The sequence below is a fragment of the Tinamus guttatus genome, unplaced genomic scaffold, assembly GCF_059628265.1.
Source record: "Tinamus guttatus ecotype Peru unplaced genomic scaffold, ASM5962826v1 Tinamus_guttatus_pri_ptg000039l, whole genome shotgun sequence".
NCBI classification, from domain to species: domain Eukaryota; kingdom Metazoa; phylum Chordata; class Aves; order Tinamiformes; family Tinamidae; genus Tinamus; species Tinamus guttatus.
Window position 1 is genome coordinate 108122 of NW_028288573.1, and position 23265 is coordinate 131386.

The 23265-nt window shown below is 39.7% G+C and overlaps 1 protein-coding gene across 2 annotated transcripts in view; it reads left to right on the forward strand.

The window, feature by feature from the left end:
* The first annotated feature begins 479 nt into the window (after window positions 1-479).
* The window catches only part of LARGE1 (LARGE xylosyl- and glucuronyltransferase 1), a 259553-nt gene continuing 236767 nt past the window's right edge, over window positions 480-23265 (forward strand). Inside the window, exons 1-2 of one of the 2 annotated variants that reach the window (XM_088535285.1) lie at window positions 480-510; window positions 2082-2168. The gene's annotated coding sequence lies outside the window, so the exon portion shown is untranslated. The remainder of the gene's footprint in view (window positions 511-2081; window positions 2169-23265) is intronic. The other variant, XM_088535296.1, reaches the window with a different exon arrangement.

Consider the following 23265-nt stretch of genomic DNA (forward strand, 5'->3'; position numbering starts at 1 on the left):
GCCAGGCCGGGGCAGGGCCTCCTCTCCCCGCGGAGCGCGTGTACCAGGCCCCGCGGAGGGGGCAGGAGGCCGGGCCGGAACCCCCGCCTCGCCCCCGGTTCCTCCCGGCCGCCGGCGGGGCCTGTGCGCGGCGCGGCGGAGAGGGGCGGGGAGACGAGCAGCACCGGGACGGAGCGGCGGGACCACCGGGCTGCCCCCCGGCAGAGCGCGGAGCGGGCAGGCCCTGAGGAGCGAGCCGAGCGGGCGGGAAGAGGCGGCGGCGGCAGCCCGCGACTCGGAGCCACCTCGGCAGCGCATCCCCGGGAGAGCGGGGACCTCCGCGCCGCTCTCCCTTCTCCTCCTCCCCCTCCTCCCACCGCGGGCAGCCGCTCATCCCGCGGAGAGTGGAGCCGCGGGCACGGAGCTGGAGCCGCCCGCCGGGATCCGAGCAGCGGGAGGGACCGAGGCGGAGCGGGGCGCCCCGCCGCTGCCCGCACGCTCGCCCCGGCGGCCCGCCGCCGCGCCGGCAAGGTAAGGTGCCAGGCGGCTCGGAAGGAGCGCGGCGGGGCGCGAGGGACAAGCGGCGAGTGTCTCGCTGCGAGCGGGGCGGGCGGGGGCGTCGCGTGCGCTGGGGTCGGGGTTGCTGCTTCGCCCCTCGCGTTTTTGTCCCCCGCGGGATGCGGAGCGGATGCTCGGGCGCGGGTGTCGCGCCGCCGGCACAAAGAGGCTTTTTCCTTGCGCCCGGCTGGTGCGAGGGGACCGCAGCCGCCCGCACGGCGGGAACCCCCAGCCTCGGGGCGCGCCTAACGGTCACTCCTAACGGTCGCTCCCTGCGAGGGGGCAGGTGCGCCCGTTCAGGGCGAAGCTGCCGCTTAACAGGGGCGCTGCGGTGCCCCTGGCTCCCCTTCCCGGGCCGCTCTGCTGGGCACAGCCGGGCTGCTCTATCCCTGTGCCGTTTAGATCGTTAACGCGAGCTCAGCGCGTGCCTGGGGGCGAGAGCAACTTGCTGCCTCCGCGGCGGTGGCACGAAGTTTGGCAGCGCCTTATGTAACTGCCTTCCGGAGGGGCGCCCAGCGCCTGCTCTGCGCCCGGTTTTGTCCGAGGAAAGCAAGTGGTTCCCTCTCTTTGCAGAGCCTCGGACAAGCGCTCTTTACTTGTGTTTTCACCTCGGCACCGTAGCTTCTTCCTTCTTCTTGGAAGAAGGGGATTGCTACTGCTTACTTTCGCTTCTGTTTCTTTCTTTTATTATTTTTATAGCACTTTTAAAATTACCACATGAAACGTTTCCCCAGTGCTGACTTTCCCTCCTGTATTCTGGACGGTATAGACGCTGGGATGGAAATGCCAATAAATCATCTTCTAAAGCAGTTCGCTTTCCTTATGCCATTTCGGTGATAGAAGGGAGAGCAAGCGCAGGGCTAAACAAAGTGCTATGTTAAAACCAGAGTTGGCAGTTGCCAACAGGTTGGCACTTCTTATTTAATGAAATCTTCTGAATGCAGATTAATTTTCTCTGTACAACATTTATTATTTTACTTGCTCAGGAATAGGAACAGCAGGAAATTAGATAAATGAATTGAAAGACTGCCTAGTTTCCCTGCAGTTTCTGTAAGTAGCTGCATCTTCTACTTAAAGGAAGAAAGAAGAGAGAGAGAGGAAAAAAAAAAGACAGCTTGTTACTTCACACAAAAAGACAGCTTAGTGAATTGCTACATGTTCTTTAGCTTTCTACTGGAAAGGTAGACTAGAGGGCTACTCTTTTTTTTTTTTTTTCCCCACCCAGGGGTGAAAATATGCAGACTACTGTAATATGTGAAAATGTGGGCTTCCTTGCTCATCATATAATGCTCCATCATTACATTGCATGTTTAAGGGGCAGGGTGAATATTTTAACCAAGTTTTTTCCTTGCTGCAGATGGAAATAGGTTAACAGGGCAGTTTAGTAAGTACTTTACTTACAAGAACAAGCAAACAATAATCTCACTGTTGTTTTCTCAAAGTGGACAAATGACTAAGGTGGAAAAGGTCTCCCTAGGCTTCTTGAAAACTGCGAATCACTGATAAGTATTGCAAGTTTGAAATGTGACGTTCTTATTGCTTAGGTGTCCTGTGACGGCCCTTGATCAGCAAGGCTGCAAATCATGTAGAAGCCACAGTAGCTGCACAGCCTCTGATGGATAATTGGATTGGTAGGTTCTTTTTTTTTTGTTTTTAATTATCCGCTCTGGCAGCAGGTTCTTTTTCTCCATCCTCTTGACACTTAATTCTCACAATTTTTGATGTGTTTTGCGTTGCATCTTTTCTTCTCAAAGTCCATACCTTCTTCTCAATAGCTGCTGAAAGAAGAATCACTCAGAAAATATTGGCATCAAAATATCTGCACGACTTTTTTTTAAGCTGAAATGTGCATGGCAACTCCCCCCCCTACCCTGCCCCCCTTGTTCAGATGAAATAATATAAGTCATCAGATCTGGAGAAGTTTGCACTGGATTTACTTGAACTTTCACTAAAAGTAATATTTCATACTAATATGTTAGATCACTGGTACCAACTGTTGAATCTATAGGAATTCGCAAGTGTGGACCTCAGGTAGACAAAGTACAGAGCTGGTTAATAGATATGTCTCTTTTGGCAACACTAAGATCTGTCAAAGGCCCGATCTACAGAAATTTCGGTGAGTAGGAGTATATATTAGCCAGTGTAGTATTCCTGCTGAATTAAATATTTCAGGAACTTGTTAAAGCACATGTACACTTAGTTTGTTCAACTGAAGTGTTCTCAAGTGTTTTGGCTTTAAAGAACAGTCCTCCATCCAGACTATAACTCGTGCGACTATTTCCTGTTCAGATGTGGATTTGTTTAGTTAGTTATTTTTGTGATTACTTGGGATAAATAAATAGTAGTTGATAGATCCTTGCTGGAATAGTCCCCTTGCTTATTTTCTTGCCATTTTGTTGTGTGTCTTTGTAAGAACTATCAAAAAAAAAAAACCACAGATAAACATCAAAAAAAGCTTTTTTTGCCTGATGCTTGTAAACTGAGGGCTAATAAGGGATAAAAATTCATAATCTCACTAGATATACTAGAAATTCTTTGCAATAAATGCTGAACTTGTCCATTTACACATGTGCAAAACTCCTATTGAGTTGCCTTTTTTTTTTTTTTTTTTTGAATACCTACCTATCACCTAGACCTGTATGAAAGCCTGTGTTAATGAGCCCTTGACAGCCCAGCTATAATGAAACATCCTTTTTTCATCTGCATTAGAACTAATAAGAAAATCAATTTTAGGAGCATTTATTTTCTGATATGCCCATTTTTCTTCCAACATATGTGCGCTGATAACATTATGATGGGGTTACTTGAGATGAGCACATGCGACACCTAGTTACAGATGGTCATTTTTCATGGGTTTGTCTGCATGAAGTTGTGCCAAAGTGGTTATGTGCCTAATTCTGTGGGTAGCGAGCTTACTGAGTAGTAGTTTTATATAAGGAAGCATGTACTCAAGCTCGTGCGCTATTTTTGCACTGTTTGGCCTTCTTTCTTTTTGCAGTGAATGCTAGCTTTAATATATGGTCACTGTCCATTATTCTATATTGTGCATAATGGGAGTGTTGCAGAGTCAGATTTAACATCCGGGAGAGTAATTCTGTTTTTCCACTTTTGCTCTTTTTGCATTGGATCACTATTTTCCTCTTCCTGGTGGCACCCGTCTCCGAAGATATGGGTTTGTTTTGTACCTTGTAGGGTTTTTTAATTCCTTTTGGTGTCACTTGGTTCAGCCTTTGGATGTCTATCCCCAACCCATTACAAAACTGGCTTAATGCATCGTTGTGAAAGGAGAGTAACAAATTCTGTTTTATAGGGAACTGTGTGGCTCAAAAATCAAGGAGAATATTGCCAGAAAGGATTATCCTTGGCATTGACTTTGAAGCAAAATTGCCAAAGCTGGAATCCTTGCATAAGTGTCATGTATGTCAGAATTGGTAGGAAACTGTGTAAAACAGTTTCATACTTCAATTTTTCAGTTCAAACCAGTGCTGATCTAATACCACCAGCAGTAGTACCCGAATCACTGTTCTTTCTGGGATGTATCCGTTGTTCTTCATCAACCTCTACATAGATATTGGTATACTTGAAAATAATAAAAGGGAGTAGATAACTCTTAAAGGAAAGATTTTTTTCACAGCACTGATTATCCCTTCTGTATTCTGGAAGGCCTAATGCCAGGATAGAAACACCAATAAATCAATCGTCTTCAAAAAAACAGTTACCTTTTCTTATGCAATGCAGGTGATGAAAGAGAGAGAAAAGCACTGGGTGAAATGAAGTGGTTTGTTAAAACCAGAGCTGGCAACTGCCTGTTTCTTGACTCGGGATGAGATAAGTTCCACTCTACATTTCTCCAAAGCATTTTTGGGTATTGACACGTGATTTCTATTACTCCGTATGGCTTCATTTCTATACTAATTTAATGTCACTGGGTATAGATTGCACAGATTAATGCAGACCCTGTGTAGGCTGTGCACAGTTTTCCTGAGGTACAGCTGTTCAAGAACCTCATCAATTAACAGTGACTAGTTTTATTATTTTGCCAGTTATCTGTGAAAATGGCAAAAACTTTGTTTATTATCTGTTGGGAGAGCTGTAAGTAGCAGTGCTGACACCAGAACTGGAGATTTCAGAAAGACAATACCAGTATCAGTTTACACATACAATCACATCCTGGAGCTAATACACTTCAAAATTAAAACTTACGTCTTGCAAAAACACTTTTAAGCAATCCCACTTTCTTTCACCAGGTCTTTTTTCTAGCTTAAAACCAGAATTTATTACCAGTGAAGTTTGAGTTGTCACGTTAAGTTGCAGCTTTCAGTAGTCCCTCTAAAGTTTAATCTGAGAGTGTGATGATATTTGCATGCAGAATACCATCATTTTGATTGTATCATTAGTTTAGGATTTTTTTTCCCAGAGGATGTTTGACAACTAAGACTTACGAGTAGGAGAGAACGAAAAGATATTGAACCTTTATTTAAATACAAATGAGAAAAATTAAGGAATTGGGAGTGGAGAGAGGGGCAGGGAAGTAAAGAAGGAAAGGAGTTGTGAAATTTTAGAGTCATGTTCTCTCTAAATATGGTTGCTGTATTTTTGATTCAGTTACATTTAGCTGAAAAATGATCCACATATTTAAAAATGAGATTTTCAAGGGCTGAATTTTCTTGCTTGTTTTTCAATATTGAAAGTAGTGCTCTGTAATTTATATTGGAATGAAACTTCTATTAAAAAAGAAAAAGCCTCTTCATGTTTTTTACAATTTCCAGAAAGATGTATGGACTTGTTCAGTGATTAGAGAATGACTGTGTCTGTTTGAAGAAAATAATGCATCTCACCTTGGGGGTGGGAGGTGGGGGAAGAGAAATAGTGTCACTGAATGGTAGAATGAAAGTGAACTGTTCAGATGAGATGAAGTTTTTAAATGGTCTTCAAAGCTCTTGGGAACATGGTTCTCCAGAATACTGACCTGGTTTTACTGACTTTTTTTCCCTGACTTTTTGCTGGGCCCTACATCTCAGTTGCCTTAGCATTAAATTCCTTGGTGATTTTTTTCCCCTTCTGCCTTCAGTTAATGCTACAGCTAATTAATACTGCAGATGGATACTTATGTTCAGAAATTACCAGACATGAATGTATGAATTTGCTTAATTCAGTGTTTTTCAGGCTGAAGCTACTAAAGTATGCCACTGGTTGGAAATAGGAAAGGAAAGGAAAATCAATCATTATAGTATTACCAAATCCTCAAAGATATGCTTTTTAAGTTGTGTTATTCCTACAGATCTTAGATATCTTCTCTTTTAAATCAGAAGGGAGTTGTAACATTCCAAGATCCTATAAGAAATGAACTGATATTAACTGTGAGGCTCGGCAAGCTGAACTTAAACCCATGGTCTTGTATTTTTTTTCCAGTCCTCCTGTTTCTAGAGTAAGATGCCTCTTCTACGATAAAGTATTGGCATACTTAGTAATTCTAATAGTAATTCTTAAACAGGATAGGGATGATTCTTGCCCCTTTAAAAGTGTACAATTGAGCATTTGGATTCATCAGTGGTGGATACGCCATACAGCAAGAAGTTGTTTTTACAAGGCTGACAATTGGCTGACAAATGGAACATTAAAGCACAAGGTCCCTGTAAGGTGTAGTCTTGCTGCTCTTATAATTGGAATATTTTATAACGTATGTCATTGATTTTGGTCTTCTGGAGCTTTTTAATGTCACCCATTTTTATGAAAAGTCAGTTAATCTTCAGTGGCTCTTCCAAGCAGCAGAAGTCAGGAGGTGATGATACTATAAATGGTTAAAAACTGAGAAATTTGCAACCATTTCCCATGTTGACTTGGACTTGCACAAAGCAAAAAATGAACAGTGGAAGCTTTTAGCCTTGGATGTTTTTCAGTGAGACATTGACAAAGTAGGGGATGCTGTGGTTGAAGAAAGAGGGGAAAAAATCAATACTGATGTTGAGGTCCCACAAAATGGGACCTGATAGTGACTACAGAAGGAAGGTGAGGGGTTTGTATTTGGTTGTTGATTTTCTACCAGATTGCTGAGACTACCAGGCAGAATGTAGAGGAAAAGATAAAATAATTTGGTCCATACCACTAGCTCAGAATGCAAAAATAAATAAGTACAAGCTGAAAATATCTTAGAGCTATCTATTCAGCTCATTTCCCAGTTGGTTTGGATAGCAGAAGACGAGGCACAGTTCTCTACCGGAATCATAGAATCATAGAATGCTTAGGGTTGGAAGGGACCTCTAGAGATCATCTAGTCCAACCCCCCTGCGTACGCGAGGACATCTAGAGCACGTGGCACAGGACTGCGTCCAAGCGGGTTTTGAAGATCTCCAGAGAAGAAGACTCCACAACCTCTCTGGGCAGCCTGTTCCAGTGCTCTGTCACCCTCACTGTTAAGAAATTTTTCCTTAAGTTCCTACGGAATTTTTGATGATTCAGTTTCCGGCCATTTCCTCTAGTCCTATCAGTGGCCACCACTGAAAAGAGACCATCACCGTCCTCTGCACTTCCTCCCTTGAGGTATTTATAGACACTGATTAGATCCCCTCTCAGCCTTCTCTTCTCCAGGCTGAACAGGCCCAGCTCCCTCAGCCTCTCCTCATAGGGCACATGTTCCAGGCCCCTGATCATCCTTGTGGCCCTGCGCTGGACTCTCTCCAGAAGCTCCACATCCCTCTTGTACTGTGGGGCCCAGAACTGGACACAATACTCCAGATGTGGCCTCACCAGGGCTGAGTAGAGGGGCAGGATCACCTCCCTCGACCTGCTGGAGACGCTCTTCTTAATGCACCCCAGGATCCCATTGGCCTTCTTGGCCACGAGGGCACATCTACTTTAGTGGATGTGCTCATCCACTTTAGACTTTTATGTCTACTGCTTGTACTGAGGGTTTTACCCCCTGCTTTTGCAGGCACTGCTAGGGCAGTTGGATAAGGAACCTGAGATTGCCAGTGTCCCCTGCTCTCGTATCAGTGTTCGCACTTGGCACCCAAAGTGTATCAGATTGCGTTGTATGACTGTCCTGTGCTTTAGGCATGTGAAAACACTGAAGTCTTTAGCAAGAGTTGTTGCTTAAAATACTAGTGCCTTAAATGATGCAGTTTGGTCATACTCGCGTACTCAGTGCATAACAGTATTTATATGTTAGTGTACAAAACATATATTCATATTAAATCTAACAACTGTGAATATTAACAAGCTAAGCAGTAAATAGATAACTGAAAAAATAAACCCATCAGAGCAGAGTTAACTGATGTTCTTTGATTTAGAGGCTGTTCAATGACCAAAGGGAGAAATGAGAGTTTTACTTATAAAGGGCAAGAAACAGATACAACTATTAAATGAGAACGAAAAGGAGAACACTTTAAGGAGAAAACATACATTTCTTTGTCATTAATGGCTGTAGGCTTTCTGTTGTTGTTGTTGAATATATGCTGTTTATCTATAGTCAGGTGGTGTTAAGAATGTGGAGTGTGAAACTGGCACAGGCAACTAGCATTTACTCTGCAAATGTAGCAGAAGTCACCGTAAGTGGGCTTTAAGAAGACCAAAGCCTATGCTGAATCATAGACATATCCTAACTGAAGAACGCTGCACTTTTATTGATGGTATTCTATATCATTTCTGACCAGTGATAGACAGGGTCAGGCATAGCATCTGTCTGACTAGGAGGCTTCAGTGTGTTGTGTGGTTTGCATCCTGCAATGCCGCTGGGCAGAAGTGTTAAGAGTAGCGTGGGGAGAAAGAGAGAAGAGAAGCATCTCTGGGAAATCCATATTCAGCACGTGTCTGAAGCCAGTGTAGTATTATACAAAACAAGGTTTTTAAATGTCCTTCCTTTCTGTCCCAAATCTCTTTGTGTTTTCCATATGTGAGGCTCTCTACCTTTCCTCTCTCAGACCTAAGCAGAATGTGTTTTACATTAGTAATAAAGATATCTGGATTTACAGTTAGTATCGAGAATCCTCTGAAATAACTAATTTTGCAGCACAGTTGATTTTCTGATTGGGTTTCATCCTTCGATTTTTGGTTTGTCATGTATTGGCCTTTGCTGTATTGAGAAAGGCTTGAGCTTGGCTTTTTTTCTCTCTCTCTCTTTTTTCTTTTCTTTTCTTCTAGGCTTTCATATTATAATTTGCCATGTATGAAGGTAATGTGATTTGGGAAAACATCTTGGCTTTTCTGGTTGGAATAGTGCAATTGCAAATGTAGTCTAGAAAGCAGCTATTTATTCATGTTTCTAAAATGCCTAGGGCCCCAAGTTGAGAGAGGGTTTCCTTCATGCTGGGTGAAGCACAAATATACAGAGTTTGTGTACCTTAAGGGTACTTCATTGGAATATGAATGCTCTTATAAAGCAGTGGTATAAACACTGATGTGTGACTGAAACTCTTCCTACACAGCAGCACTTTCATACCAATAAACTTCCACCAAAGATCGAGCAATTCAAATAAAAGCGGCATTTTTGCCAGTATAGTTGCGACTACTGTGGCAGCCTCTGCTAGCCAAGTTATGTCAATCAACAGTCACTTTTCACATGATCAGCCAGCATAGCTGGGCTTTCAGAAATTCCCCAAATGAGAAATTATTTGTGCCCAAAAGAGCTTACAAAATGATGTGGAGGTAAGAGCGTGGCAAAATGTTTGAAAACTGATACTTTTTTTTTTGTTTGAATTTTAATCTCCATAATTTTAAATATTTTCTCAAATGGTCACATCTGTCGTATCACTGACTTATTTATTGCTGGATTTGTTTAAATGTCTGTGGAAAGATAAAAGCTATGTTCCCATATTGTGATCTATTGGAAGCAACATCAGGGATCAGTTCTGAAATAATCCTCTGTAGTTCTGGGACATGACTGTGTTTAACTGTATTTCTCTGCCAAGCTATTTTTTTTTTATTTGGTGTGGTATTTTAAATACATTTTTGTATTTCACTTGAAAGTTCAAAAATAAAATGTTACTATAGTCTGTAAAACCAATTCTTTGGACTAATCAAATACAAACCTTTTGCAGGATGTAGACAGATCCCACTGCACCTGCCTTGGTATGTGATGGTAATTTATGAAAGTGAAATGAATCTAACATGGCAGGAACCAAGTCATTCATCGCAGATAGCAAGAAATCCACGTTCCCTTGCGTTTTCCTGTCTTTTTCTTTGCCTGTATTCACCATGCTTTTCTGCGTTCGTGCTGTAACATTTTTGATCACTGAGAACTGGTTCTGCCTGATGTGTTTTGAGTCAGGGTACAGCAGTTGTTTTAGGGCTTAGTATCTTTGATTAAACAGAAAAAAACTGGAGTTTCTGATTAAATTTTAGTGGCTTATAGTCATATTCTAGCAGGGCAGAGATAATGTGACGAAGACTGAAAAACATTTTCAGGAGCTGTTGGAAGCACTGACTTTAATGAGAAATAATTCTCTAATTATTCAAGTTATCTTAAAATCATTTTGGAATCCTCTCTTCTCTTAGATGATACTCTTTAATGTTTTCATTAGATTTTTCTTGTTGAATGTGGGTCTGGCTACCATGCTCAGTGCTATTGTACCTCCACCTGAGTTTACTGAGGTAGCTCAAAGTAAATTCCCTCTAATAACCAAGCCTGTTAAGCTAAGGTGAACATAGAAGAACATGAGACCAGTGCTCCTTCCTCTTAGTCAATCTATGTCTTATATCCGTTCTGTTCAAGCCTGTACTTTTTTTAAAGTGGTTGGTCAAAATGGAGATGAGTATGTGTTCACGGGAGTTTAAGCTAGTGCCTTAATTGAGCTGAATTTTAAATAGTGAAAGTCTTTGCCATTCTCACTTCTTTTTTTTTTTTTCTCCCCTATGAGCACTAAAATCATTGCTGCTTGTAGTGGAGTGAGGTGCTAGCTAACAGAGATGAGAATCTGTTGGTATCCTGCTCTTTGAAACTGCCACTCTGTCCATCAGTTAACAATGTTGCCTGTGGTGGGATATTGGCAGGCATACAGTGATATTTCTGGATGATATGGGGGTTCTCGGTAGCAACACCAGCAATGGGGGTACATTAGTAGTATTAGAAACCCCAAGGAAACATGAGTGTAGCAGATAATGCTTCAGGATAAATCTTTTTGCATAAGGCTGTCCCATTAGCTGTGGTTAAAGAGCCACAAAGCAACCTAAACAAAGCAAATGGAATTCAGCAGGGCATGTAATGGACAGACTTGCACAAATTACAGCTTTGTATCTAGCATCTTGATTCTGCCAGGCATATGTGCTTCTGGAAATGCTGTAATGGAAATTGCAAGTGAAAAAACCCTTTATTCTCAATAAGGATATAAAAGCTTTTCCTACGTGGCAGTGTGGAATGTTAATTTAAGGCAAACAACATGATTTTCAGTTGAGAAAGTGTTAGAGTTGAAAGCAACCCATGTCTACTAGTATCTCTCACTATAAAATGATGTAGTATTTCTTTGCTGTTCTAGTACAGCAGAATCTGTTTTGATATATCACTAAGATAAGAATGAAGCTGCAGCATAGGAAAGTGAAAGCCATCAGTCCATTTTGCTACCAAGTTCTGCATCTTCTCTTCTTGCTGCTTTTCCCCCAAACAGTGATTATGGCGAGTTACCATTTTCAGCATTTTGAAAGAGGAAAAGCACCAGAAAGCTGCTAAATAATTTTTGCTTTCATATAGCACTACTTCTGATTCAAGATGTTCTTGTCATGGCTTATACTTGGTGTGAAAAGTGAGGATTTTTTAAGGATTTTGGGCTTGTTTTCCTGGCAGAGCACAGACACAGAGATGTTAGGTGTTGCTGCACTTCTGCGGCTCGGGAGCAGGTTTCTGATGCAGACCTGGATCTGTATTCTGGAAGCTGCTTCACCAAGGGCCATCAGAGAAGTGTATCAGAGATTACTTGCTATGTCTAGAATGCAGAATGTTTAGTGGGAGTGGTGCATGCCTTTAATACATCCCTCTGAGCAACACTGAATGTCCAATATGCTGCCATACCTGCAGAGGTTTTTGTCTTGTTTCAGTTTTGCTCTCCCTATATGTCTGTAGCTAGCAGGTAGGAAATTTGAATTCTTAGGCATGTTTATTTCTTTAAAAACCCTGAATATTTCAGTAAATGAGAGAGTCACTATCCAAGCTTGGCACAGTTTATTCAGAATTGCCTGCCATCCTCAAACTACAAATATGAGGAATAAGTTTTGTGATTAAAACACTGGTGTGTGTAACTGTCCCATGCTTATGTATAATAAAGCAAGAATCTTTGAATATTTGGAGTCTACTAGGAAAATCTACCTTTGAGGTGAATGGAATGTAACACAGTCAAAATTCTTATCTTTATTCAAAGAATATTAACCTCTCTATAATTATTCAGAATGATAGGCTATTTCTAAGGTTCTTTGTTCTTGATTGACTAAGGAATGCAGATTTATACATGTTATTTTCCTCTTGTTTATTCTTGTGTATCTGTTAAACTTTCTGGGACTGATAAAATGAAACCTCTCTTTTGAGGGGGGGTGGAAGAAAAGTAGTAACTGATGGAGGTTTAATTTCCTATAAATACAATTTAGGAAATTTTGTTAGGCATATTGCAAGGCAGTGGAGGCCTGATCTAACTATATTAGAATGTCATGTCATGATTCCCATAGACATTAATTTTGCAACAAGATTTGAATGTGTGATCCTAAAAATTCTAAGAACTGTATTCAGTGGCTCCATTAGCTTTTACCGTTTGCCTTGGATAACTTTATGTATTTGAGCACATGTTCACTAATCATAAGAGGGGATGGCTTGCTTCAGGGTGCAACGGAAAGACTTAGATGGTATTATATCTAAATGCTTCTTTGCAGTATTATGGGAAATTTCATGTCATAAGAAGCACTTTTTCCCCTGTACAAATAGGAAATTGTGTTGTAAATGAAATCTCTTAATTACTACCCAGCTTTGCTAAGCTTTTTACTTGAGTCAGCAACTGTCTTACTGAAAAGTACCACAATTTTGAAGCAGAAATTTAGCACTGAAGATTTTAAACCAATTTCTTTTTTTTCCCTATCATTAAGGGATAGTGGTTTAGTAGTCAGGAAGAAGAACATTCTAGTTTTATAAACACAAAAGAATTCATTTAGTGTTCAAGTTTTTGTGTTAGTGGATTATGCTTTTTAGATTAGAACAGTATTTTCTGGCCTCCACCTTTTCTTTCGTTGCTTCTAGTCTTTGGGACCCACCATTCACTCTGGAGCTATGTTTTTGCATTAGTCAAGTTTTGGTCCACATTTTGGATGGAATGTGTCATATATGTATGCGTATCTGGGGATGAGAGAGTCTTTTGAGTCCAAAATTTGATAGCGAGCTATTTTTTATTATTTATGCATCAAAGCATATTCTGAAGAGTGTTCTTATAAACTGAGAGGTTTGTTTGCTTCTGTAATGATGTATTTAATTTCAACAGAGAGGTGGCAAAATGTCTTGTATAAGATTTATGCGTTATTTGGGGGAACTTTTTTGTTAGCTTTATAAGGCTGTATGGAGCATAAATTTCTCATTTTATCTGGAGTCTAAAGTTAAAATCCTTATTTTACTACATGTGACTTGAGTTGTTCTCCTTAACTCTATCTAGTCTTAATTTTGAGATGGGCTGTGGAATGGTTGCACACTTCACTATGAGTGTCCTTGTTGAAACCCGTGCGTTATGTGAGAGTGATTGCTCCCTTGTTGCCTCTCCAAATGTGCAGTGGCTGCTCCTTGCTATACCTGCCATGTTTCCTCTATACTTCACCTTTATTTTTGTGTGTTAGCCACTTGCTACGCCCCAATATTACCTCTAGGTTGTCTAAATACCTTAGAACAGGTATGGTATTTGCACCGTGTATAGCATGGCAAGACCATGTCCTTGATGGTGCCTGTCAACCACAGTCTGTAATTGGCAATACAGTGATCAATAATTAAAGCATTATGCAGTCGACCAACACTGTCAGGACTCATTAAAACCTGACCCTTACCTTGAGGTTACTGTATGCACCCTTAAAGCATACCTAGACTTTGTATCAACAACTGAAAGGGTTTCTGTATTTACCATTCAGAACTACAGGGGTTCTAGTTTTCAGATAGCAGTAGTGGTAATCACTGTGATATTAAAACAAAGATAGAGGTACTAAAAAGAGAGGTAGGATGCTAAAATATTCTGTAATCCTCGGGGATAATGGCCCTAAGCCACATATCCTTGAGATTTATGCACTTGTTTTTATTTGTCCTCTTCAGCATAAAGCTTTATCATTGAAGAGATTTCATAATAGCCTTTTCAGTATGATTGCAGTTACTTGTATTTCTATAATAAAACAAATAATTTGGGGCCATTTATAGATTTAGTCATCCTTGCTCTATACATTTTACCTCTGATTTCACCTTCAGTAGCTTAGATGGAGCTAGATAAGGGCTTTCTGCTCATATTGTCCCATTAAGATATTGCATCAAAGTGTCTTCTTCCTTTTGGTGCTTTGTTATACTAGGACACAAATAAAACATTCATTTACTGTGCCTGACCTGTATACATGTCTACTTAGAATACGTGAATGCATGTCGGTAGAATTTGCGGCTACAACTACTAAAGACTGATACTAACATAAGCAATCTGAAGAGGAGCAAATCAGAGCAATGAAATTTTTCCTCAACCTTTAAATTTACTGTAATCTCATTTTTTACAGTAGCAAATGTTGCAGAGATAGGATCTATAGAGGTTGGAAGTAAGTTTCAGGTCTCACACAGGTAGCTTATTCTAAGAGCACGCACTTGAGAAGCTTAAGAGAGCATGCGTGCGAGAAAGCTGACACATGGGTCAGAAGGTTGAGAGATGAAGGCATTGCTGATCTGCTTTGCTTTTTTGGAGATGGGAAATCTATCTGAAAGGAGTTTTTCTTTGGTGCTGAGTGTTTAGTTGCTTCTCCTGTGACCGTGCATCTTCTCACTGTATTAAAATGTCTCCTTTGTTTTTTATCCATAACCTTGTAATAAAAAAATTGTTCTAGAGCTAGTCTTTTATGTTCCCTAAACCGAGTTGGCTTCCCTGCTGTGACTTCAATAATGCATCATTTCATAAGTTCACAGGATTTAATGCGTTTCTGGTGAATCCATGAGTTGCTGTTAGATGGTTAAAAGGAGAATGGCTATAATGGATTGGATGCAAAAGCTGCTTCCCCAGCTTCTTTTCCATCCCGCCCACTGGCACGTAAAAGCATCTGCCTCTCATCTCCTCTTAGCCTGGTGCTGTGTGTGCATGCATATTTGACAAACATTTTTATGAACAAAGATCTTTGGAAAAACTATGAGATAAAATAACAGTGGTGAGAAATGCAAGTAGTTCTTTCTTGCTAGAGAGTTCCCTGTGCAATAGAGGGTGATGCTATATAACAGATAGAAATGTTTCTGTTGTAAATGTTACCACAGCAAATGAACCTGTCTTCTCTAGCTTTACTGCAATACACCATCACTTCATTTATAACTGTTACTTATAATGTAAGAAAGGAATTATTTTTGCTTATTCTTTGTACAGGCTAGAGCTCTAGCTTTTGTTTTTGTAAAGTTTTGTGGATGTACATTCTGTCTTTTGAGTTATCCAAACACTATGTATAAAGGAGGAAGGGAAAATGTTTTACAGTTAAGACACTTTTAAGATCATGATCATGTTGTGACAACTCAAATAGCTTTATTTTTAAGATTTAAGACATACTTGGTATATCTTGCAGCTATGAATGAGGAATTAAATCTTTTCTGTATCTGGAGAAAAAATGGATGATGTAAAAAGGAATTCATAGTAACTTGGAGTAGTTTTCTGAGCGTGTGTTCTGAGCATGCTTCACTTCTTGGAACACATGTATGTAGTGCTCCAAACATGGGAAAATAAAAGGAGCTTGAGATACTTATTTTTATTTTGTTTTGTGAACTGGCTGCAATGATTCTACTTACTTATTCTAGTGGGGTGAGGAGATTTTTAGGTAACATTTAAGACTGGAAAAGATCAAGCAGTATGTTCTGGAAATGTTCCCTAATCTTTTGTAAGTAGTGCTCCTATTTATACCATAGAGGAAATCTTAAATGGCTGTGCTAATGTGATGCAATTAGAGCGCTGCTCTTATTTGAATTGGGTTTAATAGTTTGGCCATGACTGGAGGAGGCTAAGATGATAAGGAACTGTCAAAAAATGAGAGCCAAACAGTCTTGGGGAGTTCTAGAATAAAATCCAAGGTGTCAGTAAACTGACTATGGAGTGCTTAGCTAATACATATTTTGATTGAAGTATATTCCTGGCCTAATAGGGTGAAATAGTATAAAATCTTACTGCTCTGACTCCTTTTGGATGGCCTATAGCTGTGAAGATTTTCACGTTTTCAATAGCTTGTAGGTTAAAAAAAATTGTAAAACTAACCAAGTAGCATGAAGATGCTGTGGACACAGAAAAACACATGGGGGAGGAGTACATTCTGCAAATTGCATTCTGTTGTCTTCAGAAAGTTTTCATGAGCATGGGGAAATAGTAGAACAGTAAAGAAAAATGAAAGCCTTTTAAAAATGAATGGTTCTTTTTCCCTCCTTTACTCCTCAAGTAACCTTTTATGTTTATAAAGTGCAGTAACATGATTTATATTTTAAATCAGCTATTTACTCGTTTGTAATGCTATAATACTCCTTAATGTTGGAAAGAGGAGTTATATAAATTCAATCACATGGAGGGGGGGGGTGGGAAATAAAGAAAACAAGTCGATAACAGTAATATTCATGCTTTGTTAGGTACTTAGTAGCCTGCTTTTTTTGGGAAAACTGTGTTACCTTGTTGGGAGGACTCTTTCTGTGCGAGCAGCCTTGCTTCAGACAATTTTGATAGCACAGGCTCGAAAGCTTCTAGCCATGCAGCTCCAGCAGAGGAAACAAGAAGAGTCCAAATAGATGACTGAGCTGCTTGAAGCCCAGGCATTTCAAGCGATTGAGCACGTCTGTCTTTCCAGTTAAAAGGATTTCGTTTGGAGATCTACCTTGAAGCCCTGTAATATAATAGAAGGACTCGCATGCTTCCTTGACAGGCTTGAGAGGTTTGTTGGTGTATAGGTGACTTTCTGGTAAGAAGAAACCCTGCTACCCTAATTAAATTTGGGGAGAACAGTTTGTGGACTTTTCTAAGCCAACTATGTAGTTGTGTCCAGTTTTACTTTACATCACACTTTTAGGTTATAAAATAATAACAGACTGAAATTTTAACTGCATTAATGGGATTAATGTTTGAATGGAAGAGATTGGAGGATTTTCTGGGAGGTTTGTGATTTTTTTTTTTTTTTTTTTTTTGCAAATTTATTTTACTATTGTGTCCATGTAAGATGCTTTTCATTATTTATAAATTTATTATCCTTATTCCTTGTGATACATTTTTGGCACTTGATATGTATCCAAAGCCTTCTAGTTTTCGTTTTTTTTTTCTTTTTACAGTTATAATGTGAAACTGCCTGTGATCTAAGGTATATTTCTCTAGGGTATATCTCTAGAGTATTGTTATTCCCTCAAAGTGTTAGCCTGACAGTAAATTGTGCAGTGTTTTGTTTTCCTCCCAGGGGTAGCTGCAAAGATTAGCAGGACAATGAGATACTAGGGGAAAGCATCTGGAAGGTAAGACTTTCCAGATGGATTTCCTGTTGAGATATAATAGTGCATGTGTTTGGTATTTTTAGTTTTCTTTTTCAAGAGAATAGGGTGCAGAAATTTTGATTGCAAGTTCCCCCCCCCCCCCCCCCTTTTTCTTCTTTAATAGGAGGTAGTTGCTAATGCCACAGGAATTATTCTGATTATCTAGTTTGCTGGAATTCTAAAGCTATATTCCATTAACAGTTTCTGCATCAGGCTTCATAACTAGCTATGTATTATATTTTAAGATTTATGAATCTTGATTTGTAAATTTTTGAGACATGAAGGAGGTTTCATGGCTTGACTCACTTTGTTTTATTCTCTATTGTCAATCCCATGGTCTAGTTCTAATTGGAAATACAGTTGTAACCTAATAATTTTAATAGACTAATCTGACAGTGGATTGTCATTTGACAACTCAGAATCATGATCAGATGTGTCTCTGAAATGGCACCCAAGCTTAGTATGTAACCTAGGAATTTAATGTTGGAAACACTGGGCCTTTTTAGGTAGGGACCAGGAAGGATATGGCTGGCAGAATCTCTTTTTGTGGAAACTCTAGGTGTCCGTGCTTGAGCAGTGAGGTTGGACTAGATGATCTCTAGAGGTCCCTTCCAACCTTAACCATTCTGTGATTCTGTGAAACTCAAAAATCTGGATAACTATGCACATACCGATGTATGCACGTACATCTTCAGTAGGATTAACAGTGCCAGATTAGTGAAGAAACTTAAAAATATAGTAGCATGTTTTATTAGTAGTTCTGTGAATAGAGGAGGTCAGGCAGAATAAGAAGATGCATTAGATTTTTTTTTTAATAATTCAAAAGATAAGTATATCCAGCAAATGCTTGAAGAAAGGGAACCAGCTAAAAGTTTGGGATTAATTTTTTTACAAAGGTTTGAAAGTATATATCGTTTAAAATTCTCCCTTTTTCCTTCTTGCATTTTTCAAATTCCTTTTTGCTTATTGATCAACTCAATGTTTTTCTACTGGTAGTACTAAACCTTATTTTCCCTTAAGGTGACTTTGAAGGAAAACACTGCTGATGTGTTCAGCGGTGTTCAGCCCTTCTTAAGACCTCTTCACTGAAATTTAAACTTAACCCATCCTGTCTCTTGAATTACACACATTTTTCTTCCCTGTAAAAGTAACCTGTTTCTTCTCAGGATCTAAGTATAACATGATACTTTCCTGAAGAAAGTGGAAGTCAGTATCTAAATGTTCTCAGCCTTTTCCCTAGATAACTGCAGAGGCCACTGTGAGTTTCCTGCATTGACCGCAATAACCTGCAATACAGATACTTTTCTGGTTATAATGGAAAATCCTCTAATATAGCAAATGCAAATTTCAGGGATATTTGATGGTAATTGATCATTTCATCCATATGTTTGCCTGAATTATATTTACAGGCATATGAGGGGTAAATGGAGGCAGAGGAGAAAGAAGGAAGAATATTAGGCTGCTAAATCCCAAGTCAACCATAGCTTTTAAGGGTTCTGTATTTTGTGGGAGACATCTGCCAACAGCACCCCAGCTGACATCTGTGGGGTATATGATAAGCATTGAACTCTCCCTGAAAATCACAACAGCAGAAGAGATCTCAGCCATCAACTTCAGGAGATCAGTAATCATCTGTTACCTTTAAGGGATTAAGAAGTGGATAAAATGTCAGTCAGGCACTTTTTTAATGGAATTCTTTTCATGTCTGCTTATGCCTTTATGACTTCCTAGCACTATTAACAACTAACATAGAGAAGTTCCTCCTTGAGCTTCTCGCAGAGCTGTTTGTTTGCCATGCAAGCACTTTTCCTTTCCATCTTGCCAATACTCACATGATGTCTTCACAAGCCATACAGATTTTTCCAAGGAATAGAAGCGAGTGCTACAAGTTTAAAGAGATTTTTTGCCTATACTGGCCTCTTTCAGATCTGAACAGCTGCATTATTCATGTTGTAGAAACCTGCATTTAGTTTCTTTCTGCATATGAAGGCAAAAGACTGAAACTGTTCTTCATTTTCTTTTTTAAAACTTTAAAGAGAAGAAAAAGGAGAAAATTTGTTTCAGAAATGGCATAACTCTAGGACTAAGCCAAAAACACTCTTCGACTTACCTTTTATCTTTGTATGTGGTGTGTCAGAGCCATTCCAGGTGGCACTTCTGTTATGAGAGATGGGGCACTAACTTACAGAACAACAATTGCTTTGCATCATCTCTGTTAAATTCACAGACACAAAAGGGAAAAAGGATTAGTTGCTTCATCTTAATAGGAGTCGATCCTCAGTGGCTGTAAATTATCAGTGTCTCTTTTTTCCTTTTAACATGTAGTGTGCTTAAAAATATCTAGTACAGGCTTGAATTCAAAAGCAGACTGCATTAGCACATTTGGCTGCTGTGCTTTCTCTGCCAAATATTGCTTTTCTATCTATTAATTGGAGCTGTCGCTGTGCATGCTGAAGTAATGGTGTTTTTTACATGCAGAACCAGCATGGCAATCAGTAATTAGCCACAAGTTCAAAGTTCCACTCCCTAGTGTATTGATAAAAGTTCATGACTAAAGCACTGCCTTCATTTTATGGACTCTGTTTCTATTTCAAGTTGATATTAGAAGAGGGCAGTAATTCATTTGCGCAGGTTCCATTGCGAGCTCATATTAGGTCCAAGTTAATAAACACATAGGTGGTCTGCTGGGATGAGCACTGGCTGTTGAGTGTGTAAATGCTCCTTGTGTGCTGGAGTTCAAAGATCTGAAGGATTCTTGTAAAACACAAATGAGAGGATATACTTAAATGGGCATTTTCCAACTTTTCTGATTTAAATTTAATAAATTTGATACCTGGCACCACCAACTTGTAAGCTAATTAACTGAGATGACTTGGATGACTGGAGAGCTGTTCTCTTGTCCAGATATCCTTACTAATTTACTAAAATCACTAAGACTACTGCAGAGGGAAGAGTTTGCACATGCTGTACTTGTGCTCAGTGGAAATCTGAGGACAAAGTGATGTGGTTACCGATTTCTTACACTGAAATTGGTAAGATTTTTGAGACTGAGAACCACCTCACAATAGGTGATGTCTCCTAATAGATGTAAAAGGCTGTCTGAAAACAGGCTTGTCAATGGAGAGGAACCCCGGAGACATGATGACGACTTAACACCTAGGATCCCTTATCCTCTCTTTCTAGACAGCTTGGCCACATGTTTTGGTGCTTGTGATAATCTGTGTTTGAGAATGGAAATGAATGAAATCTGTGAGAGAATGGAATGTTAGTGGGTCAAAGCAACTTATTTAGGGGCTTTGTAAAGAGATGCCATCTGCTACTTCAATAAAATCTTGTCTTGAGTTTTATTATGCTAATTTCTCTATGTAGACTGTAAGGCCTGCTGTCTCTTGAAATTCCCGTCATCAGAGTGACTGCTACTCATTAATTAGTTAAAAAAATTATCAAAATTTCCACAAAGAGGGCAGTCTGTGACAGCAAAAATGAAGTGCCTGAAGAATTTGGTATTAGTAGAATGAATGCTGGATTTGGTAAATGGAATTGTTATTTTTGATTTTCAGAAGCGATGTGGTTGGATATTACTGTTGTCTTCAAATTCACTTTGGAAGCTTTTGCTAATTTAATTTGAAAAAATAATAATTTCTTTTCCCTTTGGGGAAATTTAGCCAGTTGTTTGTATCCTTATTCCAGATCAGTACAATAATCAGTCCGACTGTTTGCAAACTCTTTACCATTTGTAGTATGCAAGCCAGAAAATGACGGACAAGGGCTTTCTCTGTTGAACAACTCTATATGGAAATTTTGTGTGTGTCTGTCACTCATCTTTTTATCTAGTCTTTGGATTTTTGTACTGTCAATCACTGGTGTATGTAAACATTCTTGTGGGTAATAATACATCTGTGTAATGACGTTCGTAAGTGTCATCTGAGATCTTTCTTGTATCTTGGCGCTTCCTTGGGTGAAGAAAGCTGCTGCCGTTGGAGTGGTGGTGTGTTTGTGTCTGTGTGTATGTGTGTGTCTTAAGATGCCCAACTCTTTTTCAGGTATCTTGGGAAATGCTATAAATAAATGAAATCTTCATGGTGTATAATAAAGGCAAGATCAATATACTCTTCTTGGTCTGCTTAATACACATCTGGCTTCTATCCCTGAAGATAGGTTTTATGCACTGCTCTCGTTTTGGTATTTTTGAAATTTGTCTTGGCTGGAGGCAGTCTCGTTTTAAGCTAGGCAGTCATCAGCTCAAGGGGTATGGAAGAGTCACTGATGTAGCTGCGTTTGCCCTGCTCACAGTTCTGCCAGGACCTGACGCAGCAGCAAGGCAGGTTTGAGAGGCTCAGTGAAGAGGCAAGGACACCTGCACTACAAACTTGCACTGGGCAAGTCTCGTGCAGGCAGGATGGTTGCTGTGTTCTGCCAAGCTGGAATGGAGATGTTGGAGAAGCTGCTTTCATTTTCTGACCTAATTACAGTTAATTACAATAATTTCATCTGGAAGTGATTGATGCAGGGATCAATGTGATGTGGCCGTGCTCTCATTTGGGAGAAAAAAAGCTCTAATTTCCTAGTAAGCTAGAGGTTGTATAAAAGGATTTTGACTGCTTGTGCTTTTTTGTCTATTACATTCTTTAGAAACTTTATCCCTTCAGAATATAAGACCCTCTGCTCTAGGCTGTGAATCTTCTGCTAAATATCTCTGCACCCTTTCCAGTAGTTTCAGTATGCACTTTTTAAAATTTTCTTGGTTTATCCCTTAAGAAATTCAGGCACAGATTGGGGGAGATATTTTTCTAGCAGTTCTTTCCTTCAGGCATTGTAAGAAAGGGTAGAGTTTGGGTCACAGGACTAGAGGCAGTTCCATGGTTTCCATCCCTCACTTTCATATTACGTGACAGTGACACACCCCTGCGTTGTTGGAGAAAATGTGTGCTCCTCAGTTCTGCAAAGTGACTTAGCTTCTCTCCAGGTCTCCACACTGGGCACACAGAGCTTGAAAGGGCCAGTAGATTCATAATACGGACTTCCAAGATCCCAGCACTGTGTCTGGTAGCTTGAGTTGGGGTCTGCTGATAGGCACTTCTGTTCGAGACAGAAAACGAAACAATTCTGATCTCGAACTATGAGAGCGCAAGAGTTAGTAAGTGAAAGAGTGAAATCAGTTGAATTTTCTCAGATATTCTCTGTTTTGTAAATTTTATTACATATATTTACATATATTTATTAATATATGCTGAAATCTATGCTGTATCTATACTGAAAAAAATGACAAACCCTTTTGCTCTTAAGTGTTTGTGTCAAGTTCAGCACAATGAAATTCTTGTCTATAGGAGCATTCTGGTGCTACTATAAGAAAGTTAATTAAATAAATGTAGGTATTTAGGAATCCTGTAGTATTATAGGCATTTACCATTGAACTGTTAGATCACTCAACATAGAAAATGTGCAAGACCTTTAAATTAAAAATCAACTCCACAGAGTAAGGCATGTCAGATTTAAGGTTTGTTTATAGACAGGCATTTTTTACAGGAGAGAATAAGCAGATATTTTAACTTTTCAAATTACAGATCAAATCTTTGAAACACATGGAACATGGTATTTTGTTTCATGGAACACACTGTTCTGAAGAGTGTTTTGCCACTTGATGTATCAACAGCTTTGGTATTTCTCAATCAGAAATGAAATTTTCTGTTTTACGGGTTGAACAGTTTCTTTTTGAGCAATTATGATCCTAACCTAACTTTGTCTTTAAGACACATTCAGAGACACCCGCAGGTTGGGCATGTTGGCTGGCCTTGCTGGTCAGATCACTATTCCACTGATGTGAAGAGGCCATACAAGTCCTGATCTCTGTGATGAATGGAGATGTATAAAGCTCAACGAGTGGCAATAGAAAAAATAAAGTGATCTCCCTGTGCCATATTTCTCTAAATAGCATTTGCATGTTGGAGGTTGGAAAAAAAATCTCAAATTGAGAAGAAGTTAAATTATTTTTTCATGGTGTTTTCTGAAGAAAATCAGTATGTGCAGGGAGGCATACAACAGAAAACTTGAGCACTTGCTGTTGA